This window comes from Ailuropoda melanoleuca, chromosome 1, assembly GCF_002007445.2.
Source record: "Ailuropoda melanoleuca isolate Jingjing chromosome 1, ASM200744v2, whole genome shotgun sequence".
Lineage (NCBI taxonomy): Eukaryota > Metazoa > Chordata > Mammalia > Carnivora > Ursidae > Ailuropoda > Ailuropoda melanoleuca.
In genome coordinates, this window is record NC_048218.1 from 121,958,685 (window position 1) to 121,980,931 (window position 22,247).

Below are 22,247 nucleotides of genomic sequence, written 5' to 3' on the forward strand. Positions count from 1 at the left end.
CAAATAAAGACAACTGCTTTTGGCAGAAATTCTTCTGTCTCCAAATGGACAAAGCAAACTAACTGTACCCAGATCATCAGTTCTGTTGTTTGGAGGCAGGAACCTTCAACACTGTGGATATAAACTATGGATATAAAATATGCCCCCCAACAGAGCCACCTTAGGACAGCATTCCAATGCAATCCCTATTCTTTAAAGGGGAATAATAATGTACTTGTCGGAGCCATAATGGAATTGTAGGAGGTACATACTATCAGCTACATGAACTATGAACCGCACACCAGGTTTCTCTGAGTTCTGCCCTTGCGGCATATGTCCAAAGGTGGGAAGACGGACAGTAACGTCAGGATTGTGAGTGCCTTCTCATGGAGACAACCCATTGTGGAAACAAAAGCAGTGCGGTCTACTGGGAGACCCCAGGTTCCTGCTGATGAGTTGGGTCCAAGGGTTTCCCATTCCCCCAGCAGCAGGTGCTCCATGTGGGCTCAAAAGGGCCTCTTGGTACAACCGTTCCCAGGCAGCTTGTGCTCCCAGCTGACCCACAGCTCCTCTGAACCATCAGTGCTCAAGCTTAGACTGTTTCTACCCCACTTTCAAGACTGATGTCATGAGCCCAATAAAAGGAGAAAAGTAGGGGGAGCACAGCAATGACTATTCCAATCATTTCCTAACTGCCCTGTGGGCCATGCCTTCAAAGGCCTTTTTGTGTTGAAGATAAACTGGAAGCCAACCATTGGTCTGAGGAGAATGCACAGGATAACTGTGCTCATATGTATCCTTCCGCTAACCCAATTTATGTCTGCTTTCTTTTGCAGTTTTTTCAGAAAGTTAAAGAAGGGATTGTAAATAAGTTGAGACTCAACCACAGCCATTATGGAGATAAGGTGACCTTTTCCCTTATTGTCCAGGCTCTGTGCTGTTGCCATAGAAACCATCTTAAAACATTTGCTGATATCACCCTCCCATTTAAAATCCTTGCTGGTTCTCCCTTGGACTTCAAATAACATCTCACCTCTTTGGGATGACACAAAAGGGCATTCATAGCCGGTCCAAACTTATAATCCTGTCTTCATCTCCACTCTGCATCAGGTATCAGAGGGCTAGACTAAAATGGTTGAGCTCTGGAGTCACATTATCTGGGTTCTAAACAAGGCTTCAGCACCCCATCACCTTGACTGAGTTAGAGGTGGGTTGGACAGGAAGCCAACTCTGAGGCTGTTGGTCAAGGACAAGAACTGACCCTTGAGGGAGGGCCTGGTGGAAGCAGGAGTGAGCAGAGGAGAAGTCCAGCTGGGACACAGGCTTGATGTCTCTGCAACCCCATGAGGAAGCTTTGGAGCTTAGAAGGGTCCATTAGAGTGGCCAGAGTTGGGCCTTTAAACTCCCACAAGGGATAGGTCCCTGGATGTGGGCCATCCTGGAAAGGCCATGGCTTTGGGCAAGGCTTTGGACGAGGGGGTTTCTCTGCAACTGAGGCCGTGCTGGAGGGGCTGTGGGGAGCTGAAGGCTGTGCGACAGGGTCACTCCCAGGCAGCGAGGGGGACAAGTCCTCAACACCCCTTCCATTCACGGGTCCATCATTGGGCGGCATCACAGGATCCATGGTACCTAGCCTCCGTAAGCCCCAGTCTCCTCCGGCATGAATGAGAAGTAAGCAAAGTAACATCTTGTGGCATCTGTATGAAGCTTAACACCCAGCTACACAGTAAATGCTCAAAAAAGCATTTGCGCTTGTCCAATGATGACCCGGCTCTTCATACTCCAGCCACCCTGAATAATCCAGCATGCTCTGAAATCTTCAAGCCTCTGATTGGAATACTTGCCTATCACTGGTGAGCTCCTTCTCAGCCCAGAGCCAACACGATCTCCCTTCCAAGGCATAACCCCAGGCAGAAGGAATTGCTGCCTATTCTGTTATTCCCATTGCACTTTGTATGTGATTCTAATACAATATTTATCTTATTATAATTAATTATAACTATGCCTGATCCCCTCCCCTTCCTCCAGGACCATGAGCAACTCAAAGGTAGAGACAATCTTACTCCTCTTATCTCTTCCCTATACTTCTGGCACTCAGCACATAGACTCGTCAGGCAAGCAATGTGTGTTTGCTGAATGAATACATGAAAGAGAAGAGGGTCATTTGTGACACACTCAACTCTTCCTCCTGCGAGGATTTGAGGTTTACAGAAACCATTGTTTCCTTTTATATCTTTGCCCTAAGGAGGTCCTGGGTTAAGTTTAATGAGCAATTGTCAAAATGATATTAGCCTCGGCAGTTAGTACCTCATGTTCCTTTTATTCTGCATGGATTTGGGTGTTTGTTTTATTGACTCTGCTTATGAGTATTGTATGTTTTTGATCATACACCTCTCAGATCACTTCTGGAAACAGGCAGGTTATAAATTACATATACGCAAATAGCAATATCTACTAAATTCTGGCCTTCAAAACACTTGGCTACTACTAGCTGATGAAATTCGCCCCTCCACTTATAAGGGTTTGTTTTAGAATGCAAAGCTTCCAAATGTGTTCTGAATCACCTCATCTCAATATGATTTTCCCCCTTTTGATATTTAAGGGGGCATAGCTAAGACATGGTAGGGATCTTGCCTAAATATGGTCCACACAGTAGAAACATAAATGCTGAAAGAAAGGGGGAAGTAAGTGGAATCATCCATTCAACATATATATACTGAGTGCTTGGCATTGTTCTAGGTATGGGGGTTGCAATAGAGCAAGATGGACATGGGGGACAAGGTGCCTGCAGTCTAGTTGGGGGGAGATCGGCAGAAATGGGTAAGCAACAGACAAGATCATTTAGGAAGTGAAAAGTGCTAAGAGAAATCAAAACAGGAAAATGTGATAGAGGGACTGGTGGGGAAAGAGGGAACACATGCTTTTGATAGGGAAGTCGGGAAAGATCTTTATGAGAAAGAGGGATTTGAAGTTGGTACAGCCACTTTGGAAAACAGTGTGGAGGTCCCTTAAAAAGTTAAAAATAGAGCTACCCTATGATCCAGTTGGCACTACTGGGTATTTACCCCAAAGATACAGACGTAGTTAAGAGAAGGGCCATATGCACCCCAACGTTCATGGCAGCATTGTCCACAATAGCTAAATCGTGGAAGGAGCCGAGATGCCCTTCAACAGATGACTGGATTAAGAAGATGTGGTCCATATATACAATGGAATATTACTCAGCTATCAAAATGAACGATTTCTCAACATTTGCTGCAACATGGACGGCACTGGAGGAGATAACGCTAAGAGAAATAAGTCAAGCAGAGAAAGACAATTATCATATGGTTTCACTCATTTATGGAACATAAGAAGTAGGAAGATTGGCAGGAGAAGAAAGGAAAGAAGAAAGGGGGGGTAAACAGAAGGGGGAAGGAGCCATGAGAGACTATGGACACTGGGAAACAAACTGAGGGCTTCAGAGGGGAGGGGGAGGAAATGGGACAGGCTGGTGATGGGTATTAAGGAGGGCACGTATTGCATGGTGCACTGGGTGTTATATGCAAGTAATAAACCACAGAACTTGAAAAAAATAAATAAATTTAAGTTAAAAAAAAAGAAAGAAAAAAAAAGTTAAAAAAAAAAACAAAGAAAGAGGGATTTGAGGTGAGAGTTTAGAAGGAGAGGAAGACAGACATGCAAATGTCTGGACACAGAACTATGCATCCAAGGGACAGAGGCAGAAATAAGCAAGGCTGTTTACAAGCCCCAGGCTTGAAAACATGCATAATTATTTGGATATTAGCTTTTTAAATCTATAGCCAGCACATATGGCAATTTTTTTTTTGAGAGAGAGAATCTTAAGTAGGCTCCACACTGAAGGCAGAGCCGAATGTGGGGCTCAATCTCATGACCCTGAGATCATGACCTGAGCCAAAATCGAGAGTCGGATACCTAACCCACTGAGCCACCCAGGGGCCCACGCAAGATTTTTTACCTTGATAAAGAATCACACAAAAAACTGCCCATTTTCATCCTGTTACTCTACATTTCCATAGATTTCAGACTCAGCCATCAGGGTGAGCACGCTCTGGGTTGCAGCGTGATTTGTTAAAACTTTTTCAAACTTTGTAAGATTTTCACCATGTGATCTGTCACTGCTATTGCAAAAAAAGGGAAGAGCCCCGCCACAGTGGCTAGCCCAAGCCCTGGACCATTTGATCTGAACCAGCTGTAAGTGTTCCTAGGGATGGAGTCTCTATCATATTATGAGCCACAACCACTAAAATCCCTCTCTCCAGATGTTAGTGGTACAAATGTGAGTCACTGGGGCTAGTTTGGATTTATCCCCTATTCCCTGACCTCTAGTCAGACAGTGCTTTCGATTCTTGAACCAGCCTTTGGATCAGAAATCTTTGAGTTCCTTATGTTTGAATGGTTTGTTATTTACCACATATGTCAAGACCCTTATTTGGGGGGAGAGGCATGGATCACATTCAAATTAAGCATTTAAGGAGAAGGTGATAGAATGAAACTGTTTGGCTCTTGCAGGAACAGGTGAGAGAAACAGTGGAGATACATTTGCGTGGGATCTCCTATGACAGGGATGCTGAGAGGTGCGCAACTGACAAATGAAGAAACGGAAACTCGGAGAGATCTTGCAAGTGTTTACAGGTGCAGCCAGCCCCGACTGCCTGGAACATGTGCAGCTCTCCCAGCACGTTTGGGAATCTCTGTGGCTTTGGCAGGTAGAAATGGCAATTAGTCTACAGGGGCTTGGGCTCTAGCACCGTAATCACTGGTGCGTTTCGTCCCTGTGGACACCTTCTCGTAACCCTTCTCAGTTTTGGTCAAAGGATAAACACCTCTGAGTGACTTCTACAGACTCTGTGCTGAGTTCAACACTCTGCTAGCAGAAACAAAAGAGGTCAAAGACAGAGATCTTGATGCTAAAGGCTTTGCACCATTGGACTGACCTAATTAGAGGTCTTTGCTCTGATCAAAGGAAATTTAACATCTTCGTTGTAAGAACAAGCGAAAATACTGTAGGAGATGGTGGTACGGGAAGATTCTGTTGGTGGTGGTGTTAGACTGAGGTTCTCATTTCATAGATAGAGGAAAATCTCAGCCATCTGGGATTCCTAGGGGCATGAATTACTGCAGATTACCAGGAGTTTAGACGGAGGGTTTTAAAAACCATTTTAATCTTGTACATGGAAATATGAAAAAATGCATTGCCAGAGTCTCTACCTTCTTTTTACCCTTTATCACTTTTATTATACTCCAGGCACCTGTTTGTCATAGAAAATTGTGAAATAGAGACAAGCAAATAAGACATAAATTAAAACTACCCCAATCCCAGAGATAACAATGCCAACATTTGGAAGTCTGTCCTCCTGTACGTCTCTCTGGCAAAGCACATATTAACAATAATAAGAGCATAATATGGGGACTTCTGGGGGGGAAGGTAATCTTCACTTTTTTTTTTTACTGCATTATATGGAATCCATACTTTGTCATACCAATAAATTTGTTGTGCCTTGCTAAGCTTAATGGAGTTTCTCTTTTCTGATGACTCCAGGGCATCATTCCAAAAATCAATTAGTGTACTGTGTCTTTCCTGGTTTTCTGTCCTAGGTCCTGTCCTCTCTGGGAGCTTAAGGATCTCGGTTTAGGGAACTTGGCCCTCGAAGAACAACTGTATACTGGGAGCCGTTCTGATTTCGTACCCGACTCCAACCTCTGCTAGCAGGGTCATGATCACGTGCTTTCTGGCTTCAGTTCTTCCCAGAGACCTGCCAGGTGTTGTTCTTCCAGTCTGGGTGCTGCTTTGCTCTTCCCAGCCTCCCAAGGGGGCACAACTTGGTCCTGAACGTTTGTCTCTTAGTTCTGTAGGGCCTGTGTGTCTGTCTGTCTGGAGTTCCTGGGTGCAGCGCTCTGTCCCCTCTGCCTGGGATCTGTAGCTGGGGTTTGTTCCAGTCACCTGCCTTCCCTGCGTCTCCTCTCCTGCCTTGGTTCCTCCTGCTGGCCCAGACCGGGGGCTCCGAGCTGGCACTGCCATCTTGGCTATGGCACATTTGCTCCCTTTGCTTCCATCCTGTGCAGGCCCAAATGGCTGTGCTTTCTGAATTGTATGTTTCTGGATCTTCCTGTTCCAATAGTGCTGTTTTTCTCACCTATCACTGGGGCTGTTTCTAAAAGCAAGGCTACCCCTTCTTCTTCTTCTCTTTTTAAGACTTTATTTATTCATTTATTTATTTGAGAGAGAGAGAGAGAATGAGCAGAGTGGAGGAACAGAAGGAGAGGGAGAAGGGAGAAACGGACTCTCTGCTGAGCAGGGAGCCCGATGTGGGGCTTGATCCCAGAACCCTGAGATCATGACCTGAGCCTAAGGCAGATGCTTAACTGACTGAGCCACCCAGATGCCCCAACTCTACCCCTTCTTATATGTTGCTTGTAATCTGCTGTGGCTTGGCAACCAGAAAGACTATCTGGCTGGATCTGGGTTTGAACTTAAGTGCCTTCTCTCTGCTCTAAATGACGAGCACGGTTATTCTGACAAAGAGCTCACAATTTTTATATTATTATTATTATTATTATTATTATTATTATTATTTTCTGCTTGTCTCTTGGTTCTCAACTGTTTCAAAGAGTCAACTTGCTGGATAGACGGGTTTCCAATAAAAGAGGTGTTACCCTGAAAAATTTGTTTTTCTTACACTCCATTGGGAATGGCACAGCTATTAGCTCAAGAGATTTCTAAAGATATAAACAGCTTCTAAGAGAGTTTGTAAAACTTTACGAAAAACACAGGCTGGGTTAAGAAGTGGAAATCAGGAATCTAATCAGCTGATTAGGAGAATCCATTTCATAATTAAGTCACGTTTCTGGTTAAATTGGAGCAGGGGCATGGTCATCACGCATATACCCTGAGGAAGGGAAACACTGACTACATACAAATCGGTCTGTTGCAACCCCTAACAAAACACCTTGCTGGGCTTCTCTTGGAAGCAGCTTTGGAAGGGCTGGTGAGGGGTGGCTTACAGCAAAATTTCCTGTGTCTGGGGAGGAGAAAGAGCTCTCCAAGGCTGTAAAAATGATCAAGTCTGTGCCACATGACACACTCGCCATGGCTCCCCCATGGGTCAGTCTCTATGTCATCTGGGGGATGAGGTAACTGAAAAGCACTGAGCCTACCCTCCCCCCAAATGTTTCATGGTGCTTCTACAGAGACCCCTGCCGAAACCAGTGGTCTGGGTAGGAGCAGAATTCCTGGTAGATGCGGCGCCAAGAAGCAGGATCTTGGACTATGTTGTGAAATCTGTCTTCCCAAAGACATTACTAAATACCCCAGGGAAGGGAGCCCAAGAAAGGAGAACTTCTAGAAAAAGGGCAGGTGGCTGCGCCCTGGCAACTTTTCATGGCTTTGCCTCGGGACAGAGAGTGATCACGGAAGCAGGTAAATGCTCAGATGAAGATAAAACAGAGTGACGTAAAAAAGAACTCGATTATAAGGAAGCTATTTTTTTTTTTTTTTTGGCCAGCATGGAGCACTCGCACACTGACAATGTTCTTATTTTATGGTAGTCTCAAAGTCTCCAGCAATTTGCAATACAGCCGATGCTGACTGGAGAACCAAGGTGTGAAATGGTGTCCTCTCCATTAGGTCAGCAGAGGGGCAGATATGGACGGTTCTAGAGACGCAAAAAAGACCCATGCAAAATATGACTTTATACATGTGATAATATTTACCACATCACATTGTGTCAGATGCTTAATATCTCATTGAATCTCTCGATACCTGGAAAAATAGATTCTATTATCCCTGAAGCTCAATAACTTGTCCAAGGGTCATGGGAGCAGCTGCAATTAGAATCTGGGTCTCACTCACTCCAGGGATTAGGCTGCCTTCTTCAAGTGTCGCAAATAAAAGAGAATTTTGTAGGCCAAGTTTATACAGTCCAAATTAAATGCAGCTATGAACACATTCAGTGGGAACATCTATACTCCTCATGTGAATAATATGACAATTTTTTTCCTGTTATCTATATTTCTTCAATTGCGTTGGGATGAATAGATCATTTCTAAATAAAACAGGAGAGCATAAAAAAGTAAAATGAATGGGCTCAATCCCAGTTGAAGCAAAAAGAGTAAAATACATTTCCCTGCTTGAAAGAAAACGATTCATCTATTTGAGGTTCTATAAATGCCCTCTTTCAGAAAGTCATACAGCTCTGTCTGGAAGGGCATTTTACCTCAGAATGACAAGGGCTTTCATTTTGAGAAGGAATATCTTCGCACACACTGACCCAAGTGAACGGTTCCCTCTGAAAACCAGAGGAGCTGGTGTTGGTTGATACAGAGGGGAGGCAGGATGGTAGAACCAGAAGGGAAACTGGCCCTGAATTTCTTTTTGTTTAAAAAAACATTTTTTTTTAATGGAGAACAATAATAACTATTGTGGGGTGCAGCAGATCTGTGAACTGTCTGGCCCCAGTGTGGGATTAGAGATCTTGGGTAGATCTTTCCCGAAGAGCAATGAGTGGTGGGTCATGCAAAAGAAAGACAACAAACTATGAGCATATGTTGCTTGACCGTTACGTCAGGAAGGTTGGAACTTGAGGAAAGAAGCAGCAATGAGGCTGGCGGGAAGTGGGTGACAGGTGCAGAGGGTGGTCGTTTGGGGACAGAAGGGGAAGGTGGGAGCTAAGTGGCTACGCGGACTTCCAACACACAATAGTGACAATAAAGCCGAGAATACACATGCAGGGCAGTGGTTGCTGGAGGACAGGCAGGGTAGCGAAGGCGGTGCTCCGCCCAGGAGTGATTTTAGTCCCTATAATTCCATCAAAATCTACAATTCCAGCTCCGGCTTGGCCTGTCTCCAGACATATGCCAAAGGTCTGCTGTGTATTTCCATGGAAGGACGCACAGCACCTGAAACTCTGCTTCCCGGAGATGGAACTCAATTTCCTCCCCACCCCCCCTCCCCCAGCCCCATCTCCTCAATTCCTGGGTCATTCTTTCCTAGTTCCTCTCTTTCTTCACTTCTCTGCTTTAATCAATGACTAAATCTTATCATTTTGACTTTGAAGATCCATCCACTTCTCTGCCTCCTTTGCACCCATGGTGGCCTAGTTCAAGTCCCCGTCTCTTCTCATCTGGAGGATTACAAGATCATCTTCCTTGATCTGCCTCTAGCATTTTCCATGTTTACCTAATCTTCCCCATAGGGGAAAATCTTGAATAACCATATAATTTGGTCACAAAATGAACCTCAGACATTTCTGTGCTCACATTAACTGCCAAGAATGGCTTCATCTTTCAAATGATCAGAAATCATCTAATATGGATCTCACATTGGTCTTCCTAGTATGTGAAGAGTTTCTGCACTTTTTGAATGATCCAATTGCAAGAGGGACACCCCACATTTTCTTGGATAAATGTCACAATGCTGGAGAATGATGGGGTCTTTGAGCTATCGATGGGCTCATTTTTCAGAAGGAGAAACTGAGGCTCAGTGATGACAACAGATTTCCAGGGCCCAGGGCTACCGTCTGCTCCTCCGTGCCACACCACATCCTGCCATGCCACAGCCCATTGTGCCACCAACATGAGCTGGTCATTGCTCAAATTTCAGAAGTGACTTGGTCTGTACGATGGGTTGGGAAGGGCCATGGGGAGTGTGGAGTCAGGAAAACTGGAAAGAAGGTCCGGAGCTATCATACCCTGGATGTCACCCAGGATGGTGGCAGTGGGGATGGAGAGAAGAGAATGAATTTGAGAAAGAGAATGCAGCTCTGTACCCATAAACCCCTGTTTTTGCTTGCATAGGTTCCTGGGACAGAGACTGTCTCTCGAAACACAGTCTCATCATTTTTTAAGAAGATTTTATTTATTTATTTGACAGAAAAAGAGAGAGAGAGTGCACAAGCAGGGGAGAGGCAGAGGGAAAGGGAGAAGCAGGCTCCCTGCTGAGCAGGGAGCCCGATGGACGCGGGACTCGATCCCAGGACCCTGGGATCATGACCTGAGCTGAAGGCAGACGCTTAACCAACTGAGCCACCCAGGCGCCCCAGCATAGTCTCATCATTATGAGAGGTGGATTGTTGTCCAGAGTTGTGGCGAGATGCCAGCAAGCCTGGGTTAGTGGATGGGCTATGTGCACTCACTTATATCAGTGGACCAATTAGTGGCACAAATATCTTGAGGGACACAGATTCCTTGAGGGATGTTTGCTGGCAGAAATTTAGCCACAAGATTTGGCTCCAAGCAAGAGAGAGGAGGAAAGCTTTAAGGAGAAGGCAAAGTCCCTTATGCTAAACCATCTCTTCTTAAAGGCCCTTACCTTTCATGGCTTTAATGCAGGTTATTAAAAAATTAACCCATGTTACGCGCTAAGAAGGTTTTTGTGTCTTTGCTTCCTTTTTTACAAGTCTCCACCTTTCTACCAAGCCCTCCTCTCAAGTCTACCTCTGGCTCTTTGGGGAATTACTGGAATCCCACCCCTATTTTTCAGGTCTTGAAGCTGTGGGCCTACTGGCAACACAAGTATGTTTGAATCCTTTTGCCTCAAGCCTGATGTAGCGAGGCAGGGGCAGGGAGCTGGTTACTGACATTTGAACCACAAATCGGAACCAGTAAATGAAGTTCTAGGAGCCCCTCTGTAAAGCCGCCAATGCGTACATGTCTCAGTGAATCTTGGAGATGGGGGTGCAGGAAGGGCATCCTTGGTCTCTGAAGTATGGTAAACATTTTAACTTACTAACAAAATTATATATTTTATTTATATCCATATTTATATATATTAAGCACATATATATAAGTATACATATATGTATATGTAATTAAGTATACATGTATACATAATAATGTATTAAATAAATATTAAATATATTAGTATTTGTACATATAAATATATTAACTCAATATTAAGTGATACTAATACTAAAATATACTAAAATACTATGAACATAAAATTTGAAAGAATGCTAACAATAAATGATAAAGTTATGTCCACTATAGATTACCATGTGTTTTAAGAGTCTGAGTTGTGTGCATGTATGCTAGGATCTGGAGGCTATAGTCACGTGACTGGTTAGTTTAAACAGCAAATACTCAAGTGGATCATAAATTCAGAGGTGGAGGAGTCCTTAGACATGATTTACTTACTGGGCATATGTGGCCCTTAGATTTGTTTCTTAAACATTGTGGGACTTACTTTTCCTCATCTGTGCAATGAGTGTGTAGGAGAGTGGCGTTCAGGCACAGGACCCAGGAGAGACCAGGTTCCCCTCAGCAGAAAGCTCAAGGCTGAGCTGGTGGCAGAGCAAGCATTTTCAGTGCTTGTGTGCACACGGCAAGATCAGGCAGCCGCCATCGCCCACAGCTCGCTGGCCCAGATGCTCCAGCCTTTGCTCCCCTTCCTGCGGGGACCCCCTCTGCCAGCCTCTCTGCCAACACTTAGTCTGCCTGTTTGCTTTGACTCAGAGTTTTAGCCCTCGCTGTTAGAGCTCATGCAAGGTTCAGGCCATACTGCAGTCCTGGAAAGAAGCAAGCATCAGGCTCAAACCACACATCTCTTTGTTTGCCTCCTGATGCGGGCATCCAGGAGCACCTACCACTGAATGGATTGATAGTGGAGTCTCGTCTGATATCATAAGGCAAATCAATCCCCAATTTGCAATATACTTGCAAATTTATTTGCATTAACTGTAATACAAGCTACGGTTTATGGAGGGCACACAGCAGGTGTCACACTAAGTTGTTTCTTTTTTCCCTTCAAACAAAAAAACCTGGACAGGTAGCTACTATGATAGCCCCATTTTACAGATGAGGAAACAGGTTCAGAGAGTTTAAGTAGCTTGCCCAGGGTCACACAGCTAGTGAGCATAAGAGGAGGATCTGAATGAATTCACACAGTATTTACTGCCTACCTGAAAAGGGGTAGGGATAGAGTTTGAGAGGGACAGGAGCAATAGAACAACCTCCCTCCCAATAAACAACTCTACCAAAGTGTCTCTGGGACATGAAGGCTGATCTGAACACTTAGACAAAGGACCACTCAGGGTATGTCTCTTGGGATTTGTCCTCCTTTGGGGCTAACTAATTCTCCTGGGTGGTGGGGGTGGGGTGGAGGCCTGTGTTAAATTTTACCTTCTGCCTTCCTTTCCAGGGAGTTTTCATATTTCCTCAGTTAAATGGGAAAATTACATATATATATTTTTTAAATCAAGGAGGAAGCATCAGCCTAAGCCAGAGAGCTCATTGATTCTGACATCCTGGCAAAGGACAAGAGCAGTGGTGAGCCAGAGAGAAGGAAGAAGTAACCAGAAAGGAGCACTCTCAGCTGGCTCAGCAGGGAAGGCCGCCTGAAGGTCCAGAGGCTGGGGGGACTTCAAGGGCACCAGAGACTCGGGGGCATGGCCCAAATGAAGGTTGAATTTTCCAGCCCTAGCGCTCATCACCTGAGTCAGGGTTGGAGAGTAAATGAAAATAGCTATCCCCAGGAGAAACATATTTATTTATTTAATGGCTGAAACAGAGTACCATCTCTGTTGTGATGACAAAAGGTTTGAAGTGCATTACTGTCGTTTCTCAATACACTTGTGGTCTGGCTGCCGGGTCATATGGTGCAACAGCCCATGTAATCCCCCGAATGGAAAAAAATTAGGCTCAAAGTACCAAATGGACGCCCACAGCATAATATCAGGTAAAACAAGCATATTCCGCCCCCCCCCCCAAAACCTCCCCAAATGTTAGAGAAATAGAGAGAAATTCCAGTCATTTCTCATTACTGTGAAGGTCAGCCTGGCTGGGAAAATTGTTTCTGCTTTACAATTCCCCAAACTGTAGAAAGCAGTTAGACTTCTGGACAAAAACTAATGTTGCATTCAAAGGGAAAAGAGGCTGAGATGGCATTGCTTCAGTAATAAGAGAATTTTTTACTCTTTCCACTTCCCTGTGAACCTAATCAACTGTGACATGAGAAAATATACTGGGCTCACCCAGCCAGAATCTGACTGCCACCTGAAAATGTCCACAATATTCCACTGTTTGGGACTTTACAATGATCCTTCCGACATCAATTTTGTGCAGGTACATCAAAATGCCATTAGAAATGCCTACACACTGCTCCCTTCACGGGCCTGCCCTGGGCCTCCAATCGAAGGCTCCCAGGGAAGACCCCCGTGGTTGCCTAATGGTTCCTTCCCATCCCGTGTGAAAGCATTTGCTTATATGGAAAGGTGTCTTGGAAAAAAACAGGAGATCTCAGGATCACCAGGGCTGACCTCTCCCCAAAGGCATTCTTGAATATCATGAGGTGGAACTTCAAGAATCGGAGGGGATTTAAGAATCAGCTTTAAACCCGTGATTAGTATTCGCTGACTTGAGTTCTAAGGCTTTCCTCCAGACCCAGAGAGCTGGTCAGCCTCCCATAGCAGATTGGAGTGCAAGGAAAGTGAACCCACACATGTCTGTGTGCAGGGGCTGCTGCAAAATCCTAGCAGCTATCAGACGCTGTGCTGCACAGGCCCAGTGTAGGTGGACAGGCAAAATGGCTCCCCTGTCCATTCTCCTCCAGAAGACATGCGTGTGCATGCTTTCCGGGCTCATCCACAGGTGTGTACACGTGCATAAATGATGTGCAGCAGGTTTTGACAAGTGCTTGGCATATATAATGAAATTCTTGATGACACTTTTTTTATTTCTCAGTTATGTAAAGTTGAAAAAATCTGATGTGACTCTTCATGGTGACATTATCATCTTTTCCCTTTGCCCTAATATTTACAGGAAATATTACAAGTGTTTGACATATAAATTCAGCATTTGACTGACTTTAATAACCATGTGATCAATAACAAGTGATATTTTTATAGTCCAAGTTCAATATTTAAAGGGTCACGGGTGGCAAATCTTCATCAAAGCAATAAGGCTAGATCTTTTAGTTTTTCAAAAAGATGCCTCTTTCTCGCTTTCTCTTTATAAATTCTCTTTAGAATGAGTACAATTAAGGGTTAAGATCTAGAAAAAGTTGGCCACATTACAAAGGTGTGGCATTATAGGGGCTCAGACATATAGATGCATTTGCTTTTCCAGTGGCTTCATTTTTGGGTACTAAGAAGAAATTCAACGTGATGAACATAGATAGAAAATGGATAGGAAATCAATGAATGTAAATCTGGAACTTATTCTTTATTCAATAAGGGCACCAATTCCCAACCTCTTTGTAAAATTATTGCTTCTCCAGTAAACTCACAGTTAGCTAAGACTATGAGGTAGGCAGGTTTCCATCTCCTCTGTGCTGGGTTCTGAATTACCTCTGAGCGCAAGTGCCAACTTTCTTCCTCACCCCCCTCCCGCCAATTCTCCCCCAGCCCGTACTCCTCCTGGGTTCTAGGGTCTCCAGAGTAAAAGAAACACTCATAATCTTGCTGAGTGAACTGTAACCAAAGACCATGACTCTCCGTACTTGGAATTCCAAAGGCAGTCCCACGTTTGGCTTGCCACATTTGGAAAGGTTGGCCAGTCTCAGAAGTTAACCAGTTTTCGAGCAGCACTCTCAGCCTGTGGAAACCACCCAGGGTGCCCGGGCATCTTGAGGATGCCTTTCCCATCTTCTTCATGCTCCTTCTGCTCCCTTCCTGAGCCTGGCCACCGTCAGCATCACGTCTGGCGCTTGGGTGGTCCTCACTCTGTACCAGGCAAGTTTTTCTCAGGACTTTACAGATAACTAACTACTTTGATGTCCACAGGAAGCCAATGAGGTTGATGCTTTCATTTGCATCTTAAAAAGGAGAAAACTGGTAGCACAGAGGGGCTAAGCAACGTGCCTCAGATCCTGAACTCCTAAGTGAGAAGTTGGGGTTCCAGCACAGACTATCAGATTCATTACACGGACTCTCATTACCTTTCTTTTGGGGGGGGGTTGTTGTCATTATTATCATTAAACTATTATCCAATAGCGAGTGTCGGCAAACTACTGCTCACAGGCTGAATTTGGCCCATGAGCTAAGAATCATTTTTACAGATGAACACTTACCAATGATTTGATGAGGGGGAACATTAATTTTGAACTCTAATTAACGCAACGTTATCCCCCTGTGATGGCTAACTTTACGTGTCAACTTGACTAAATCACAGGTGCCCACATAGTTTGTCAAACATTATTCTGGATATTCCTGTGAGGGTGTTTTTAGATGATTTACATTTAAATCAGTGGGCTTTGAATCAAGCCGACTTCCCTTCATAACGTGGGTGGGCCTCTTCCAATCAGATGAAAGCCTGAAAAGAACCAAAGGCTGAACTTCCTCTGAGTCCGAGGAAATTCTCTTTCCTGTTGGCCTTTGGACTCAAGCTGGGAAATCAGCTCTGGAAATTTTGGATTTACCAGCCTCCGTAATCACATGAGCCAATTCCTTGTAATAAGTCATATATACATATATATGAACATACAGCCTATTAGTTCTGTTTCTCTGGAGAACTCTGACTAATATGCCTTCCCTCAAAAACAAAAAACCAGAATTCTATTCTCATTAAGAGCCTGTATTAAAAAAAATTCTACTCAGTTACTATTATCATATTTTGGTTTTCACTAATAAGAAATTTATAGAAATTTGTTTACTCTTGTTATATAAGCACATAAGGAATACCCTCAATTTTTCCTAAACACACAAAGCCTGAAGTATTTACTATTTGGCCCTTTACATGAAATGTTTGCCAACTCCCGCACTATGGCAATGAGCCTGTGGTTGAATCTGAACTAGCTGGTTAGTTTGACAAATCATCCACCATGCTTGAGTGCTGGGTGGAATTATCAGTGGAGTCAAAGGAGTGAGGGTAACCACAGGGGAAAAGAGGTAACAGTTGCATTGCGTCTGAGAAGAGCAGCGAGGGGTGAAGGATGGGTCTTCTAATGGTCTGGGTCTGGGTTACCCCTAGACGGCACTCTGAGAACCATTCACCAGACTTTAGCTTCTTTTGCCCTGATAAATACAGCAATGTCTGTGATCCTATTGACTTTATGGGAAAGCTTTCTTCCGTTCTCCTTCAGGTCTGTATTCTGTGGAGAACTGTATTCCTTCTGTCTTCATATAATCCATGAAAAAGGGAGAGGATTGGTCAGGACTCTCCAGAAAAACAGAACCAATAGAATGTGTGTACGTGTGTGTGTATCTGTGTATATACATATATATGCAGAGAGAGAGACAGAGATATGTCTTACAGAATTGGTTCATGCAAACATAGAGGCTGATGAGCCCAAAATCTACAGGCTGGGCTGGCAAGCTGGAGACCAAGGGAAGAGCGGGTGTTGAAGTTCAAGTCTGAAGGCCGTCTGCTGCAGAATTCCCTCTTGCTCAGGGGAGGTCAGTATTTGTTCTCTTCAGGCCTTCAACTGATTGGATGTGGCCCACCTATAGTGTGGCAGGCACTCTGCTTCACTAAAAGCCTACTGATTTAAATGTACATCTCATCCCAAAACACTCTCATGGAAACATATACAATAATATGTTTGACCACATATCTGGGCACCACGGTCCATGGCACAGAGGGCACAGCTGACCAAGGCAGTGGTACCTATCTGTCACAAAGTAGAGACCATCCAAATGAATAACTATTACCAATGCAAACATCCAGGACCATGCTTACTTACTATGTCTTCCTCTGGCTTTTCCTGCCCTTCTAAAATCTACTAGAACTTTGGAGCCCTGCTCAAGTTCCACCACCTCCAGGAAGTCCTCTCAGACATTCCACACTTTGGCCGGCTCCTTTCTGGGTCTCTCAGGGCACTTGCTGTCTGTCCACCCAATCTGATCCTTCATGATGTTCTCTTATAGTGCACAAGAGTCTGGCCTTCCCAGAACGTATATAATCTATGTTGACAACAATGATCCAACATCATCAGGAAGTCGCAGTTATATTCCCTTTCATCCACACCAGGCAAATCACGCTCCTGTGACTGCCCATCTCACCGATCTGTCAAATCTGTGAAATGCCCACTTTGCTTGGATGTTGGTGGATAATAGGGGATAATGTTTGTGAAAGTACTTTGTAAACCACGAGGCATGATACAAATAGAAGATTGTTATTACCATGATACTTTGTTTAAGAAGGCAAGGGATGGGAGTAAAATGCTTTTAAGTGATTTACATTTTCCAAGTTTTATAGTTCTGGTACTAAAAGGTTTAACCCTTAGCTTTTCTGGGAAAACTCAGCTATCAAAAGGAAATTATTTATTTGGGGGTGATGAATAGCCAACAGTTTCCTGTGCTGTCCTGATGTTCTAAGTGCAATGGATCCCATGCCTCCCGCCTCTTCCAGAACACCCTTGATTTGTTCATCAAATTCCCCCCCTCTACTGGATCACTATCATCTGCCTACAAGCATGATGTTTCAATTGCCATCTTTAAAAAAAAAAAGACCTATCTTGAGCCACCCACCCCCTCCAGCTAGTGCACCTGTAGCTTCCGCTCAGAGCACGTGCCTGGAGAGAGTTGTCTATTCTTGATGTCACCGATTCTTCTCCTTGTGTTCTTTTTTTGAATCCACTTTAATCCCTGCAATCCCTCACCACCACTCCCTGGAAGCTCTTGTCAAGGGCACTAATTCCCTCCATGTGCTAGCTCCAGTGTTCATTCTCAGCTCTGCTCTTCCTTGAGCTGCCAAAACTAGTTGGCTCTGTTGATCACTCCTGGTTCAGGGGTGTGGCTTTAAACACCAGTGGAACACCGATGAACTCCCAAATTTATCCCCAACATGACCTTTCTCTAGAACTTGAGATCCACCTGCTTTCCTAACCTTTCCTCCAAGACATTTAGCAGTCTCTCAAACATAACCTGCACAAGACTGACAGGCCGAAAACCAAACATGTCCCCAAAACTGTTCATCCCGTAGTCTTCCCCATGTGGAAACTTCATGCCTCCGGCTGCATAGGTCGAAGTCACTGGAGACAACCATGACCTCCTGTCTTTTCCTTACACATCAAAGCCAGTCCATTAGTGAATCCTGTCGGCTCTTCTTCAAACTACATGAGGTCTGATTACCTCTCACCATCTTTACCTCATCCAAACTGGTACAAGCTCTTGTTATCCTGTTGAAATCAGTGTGGTAGCCTCCTAACTGGACTCTCCATTTTTGCTCTTGAGCCCCCATAGTCTGTTCCCCTCATAGGTTCTGTGGGTCTTCCTGTTTCATTCAGGATGACTGCTAAAGTCCTAGCAGTGGGCTATAAGATCCAAGATCATCTGGTCCCTGCTTCTTTTATGACCCCATCTGCGGCCGCTCTCTCCCTCGCTCAAGACTGCAATCTTGCTGCCTTTCTGCTCTTTCTGGAATCTGCCCAGCACTCTCCTACCTCAGGGATCTGCACTGGTCCCCTCCCCAGAGCAGTCTCTCCATATGTTGGCAGGTTCTCTCCCAACAGATCTCTGCTCCAATAGAGAGGTCTTTTCTGTTCGACCTATGTCAGTTAGTAACCCTCTCTCTAGCAATGTCTTTCCGTTTGACCTCATCTATTAGTCCCTCATAGCAGCTAATAGTGTTTAGTATACTATATATTTAAGTGTTCATTTGATTTTTTAAGCATTTGTATTCACTGCTGAGCCCAGCTCTAGCTCCAAGAATAGCGCTTGTCATCTATAGAGGCTCAAGGCATAGTTGTTGAATAAATGAACGCATGACTCAAAGGATTCGAATGGCAGCAGAAATCTAGCAAGGAACCTGAAAAAAAGTTCCCCAGATGTAAAGGTCGGGGTCAGCTCACCACAGAATCGCCTGTGAATCTCTGTACCCCACGGATCCTTCTGGATTTGTTCTCCTTCTGGGCAGGCGTGCCCAAAAGGAGGGGCCTCCCAAGGCTATGCCGGCAGGTTCTTTCTTGGACTACTCAACCCTTCTATGTGTTGCAATAAACATTTTCATTTCCTCCTCTCCCTGCTTCCTTTTTTTTCCCCCTGGAAGTTGATAGGTTTCAATAGGAAATAAAACAGCATTAACGAAGTGCATGCTCCCTGAATTTTGGGCAGGACTGGAAACTTCAAGATGTATTTCAGTGGAGGGTATTTTTTGAGCAACTGAAGTCAAGATTATAATTTTGTTTGGATTCCCCAAAAGGGGAGCTCAGATTTGAAGACGAGGGAGGCAAAGATTGCTGTAGAAATGTAGGCTGAGTGAGTCAACACGTTCTCAGACACTGCCACCAGGGCATGGTACCCAAAGGGAGTCTGGAACTGTCCTGTGTGGCCGGGGGCTTTGTCCCCCAGCAGCCGGTGAAGGACACGCTGTCTCTATGTGACAGAGACACTTTCTGTGTGCTCCTCCCCGTTGCCTGACCCACTCACTCCTGCAAATAACCGCAGGTCCTCTCTAAAACGAGAGCTCAAACATTTGTGGATGTTCTTTCTTCAGACTCAAGAACTGGCAATTTCACGGTGACCCTTTCAGACTGTGTGAGCGGGGCGAAGTGGTGAGAGAAACACGTCTTTTAGTGCTGTCTCCTGGCTCTCAAATAAGTTACATAAAAAGGGAGAGAATAAACTTTAAAATGTTTTTTTGAACTGTCATTTGATGATGTGTTCTGCAATCTTCAGAAAATAGGTACATGTAACTACCACATTAGGGAGAAAATAAGTTAAATAAAAATTTCTAGCAGCAAGCCTGAAGGCTATCATATTGTCACTCAATAATCTGCTTCTGAAAATCCCTAAATGCATTTTAGTAGGTCTGCAAGCTTTCAACTTTCTGGATCACATACCATATGCAGTACACCCAAAAGAAACAGAGGCAGTCAAACTGACAGATTCTAATTTAGAAACCAAAAAGTGAATTTTCTACTGTTTTTGAAGGTACAAAAATGACAGTCTTGCCTCTTCTCCTGAAAACTTATCTATAATTATGCTTTGTGGTGGAAGGAAACCAGCCTACTTGCTGTGCACAGCACTTGAGTTCTAAAAGCTGCTTTTGATTAATTAACTCATATTTTTAACAGGAGGTCAAGAAGTCTGCTTTTCAGAGCTCACACCTACGTTTATGCAGCAAGCCTTGATTTATGAGACAAATCAGGCCGAGCGCCGTTGAACAGAGGGAAATCACTACGTACAAACGGAAAGCAAGCTTTCCAGTGAGGGCTTTAAATTAAATTAAAATCTTTGGCCTCTTTGTGGTATGCTCTTTCCTGTTGCATTTCTGCGTTCCTTCAGGCCAAGAGAAAAACCCAGATTCCTCCACCCTTCGGACTATTCTTGGATCTCGCGAATGCTGAGGGGTCAGATTTGGTCAGACTCTCGGGGTATACTGAGAATGCAGAATTGAATGTCTTGGCAGCATCTCCAAAGACAACACAGTCTTTGTGGGCACAGACGAGGGGTTGGTTAAGTTGAACTCAGTCAACGGGGGGGGGGGGGGGGGGGGGGGGGGGAGGAGGCGAAACTCAGATTCACTGAGTGACGACTACGTCCCACTTCCTGAAAGGTGCCCTAGGGTCTTTATTTATGGAGTCCTCGTGACAAACGAGCATGCCATGTAACATTTCACAGTTGTAGAAAGTCTCAGAACGCTTCTTTGTGATTTCAAAGATTAGGTACCTGGAGTTTACAGAAATCGTTTCTATTTTGTTAACATCTGTGCGTGGCTTGTGACTCATAAGAATACATGTAGGGTATTCATGAGACAGTCTTCGGCTAATCCTAAGTAACTGATACTAATTAACAAAATCTTAATTAGTAAACACTGGCATGGAGGGCAGTATATCTCAAAAGGGACATTTTGCCTTGGTCATGTTTTGCAGGCACTCTCATGGAGGAAGATCCTGTTGGGAAATGCAATTCTCAATAAGGACATTAACTACTCCCTTGGAAAGTACCTGAAAACTTCCCTGGGATCTTGCTCGTGAAATACAAAAATCCTCTGGTTGCATTCGAAATCTGATAAATATTTATTATCAATGCTGTGTGCATTTAATCTGTTCAGGATATCATTTCTCCAGCTTCTTAGTAGTTAAACAAAAATGGCATTTACATTACAATATTGCTTGCCAACAATCTCATTTTCTGGTTTAGTCAGCAGCCCTTCATGCTTGATTAGTCTTTAATTATACAAATACCTACATATTAAAAAAAGTTTTCTTTTTTCCATATTTTGAGCATGTAATTATTTTCTCTTGCATGCAATAACCTTTAATTTTAGGATTAAGCAACTGATTCTTTTTAGTATGGATGGGCCTTTTCAAGTGTTAAAACAAATTTGGTTATTGTATTATGAGAAAAATTAACTTTGGGAAGCCTCTCATCAGTGTCTTTGACACAGCACCCTGATGGGCTGTTACAGAAGACACCGGGTATCCAAAAGAAAAAACAAGACTTCATTCCTTCAGGTTTTTTTCCCAATTTCTCCCTCCCTGCCTCTCTGGTCTAGGAATGTGATAATTTAAGCACTGAAGACCTGAATATATCAATTTTCCTATTTGCACAAATTCGGGGTGAGAGCAGATGTTTCACATAAAAAATATTTTAACACAAAGGCTGTTTATAGTTCGAGTTGGTAAACCTACAAACTGTAAACTTTTATGATCAAAGATTTTTCTATAAGGAATCCACAGAATGCTTAAAAATATAGGAGTATCTTGTTGAGTTAGACGGTGTTTCTCTCCACACACCATGCCTGATACTTGGAGCCAATGAGAAGCCAAACAGCAATGAAATGGTGTCTTCCTTTCTAAAACAAAACAGGGGAAATCCTTAATATGCCACCTGACATGCTTTTGGATATTTACTTTGACTTCCTTCTCTCTCCTCTCATACTAAACCCAGAAAAAACAACATCCATTTCCTTATGGGAGTCCTCTCAAGGAGCAAACTAATCCGAGAACTTCATGGCACTCAGCGAGTCACATCAAAGATGCCCTGGGTTCTAGATTCCAAATGAGGCTTGCAGGACACAGAGGCAAATAAGACTCAGAGATGCATTAAACCAAGCCCATGGGGTAAGACTTCAGCCTATGTTTAAAGTGCTGCCAGGAAGCTATTTTAACTTTCCTCCATTGCCCATCCCAAAGTTTAGTTCAGCTAGTGATAAAAGCATCATCCTCTCATACACAGTTTTTACGCAGAAATACAACATTCTCTTTTGTTTTGTCCTAGGGGCTGATCACAGAATCTCAGAACTGGATGGGACCACCAGGCTCTTCTGGTCCAATGTCTCTACAAGAGATCTACTGAAGTGGCTACCCCTTCTCTGGGAGGGACATCTTTCTGGCTTGCCTGACAGCACACCCGTCTGTGCGTACATCT

At 44.0% G+C, this 22,247-nt stretch overlaps 1 pseudogene; it reads left to right on the top strand.

The window, feature by feature from the left end:
* Positions 1-312: 312 nt before the first annotated feature.
* LOC105234807 overlaps positions 313-22,247 on the top strand; it is a 31,566-nt pseudogene continuing 9,631 nt past the window's right edge.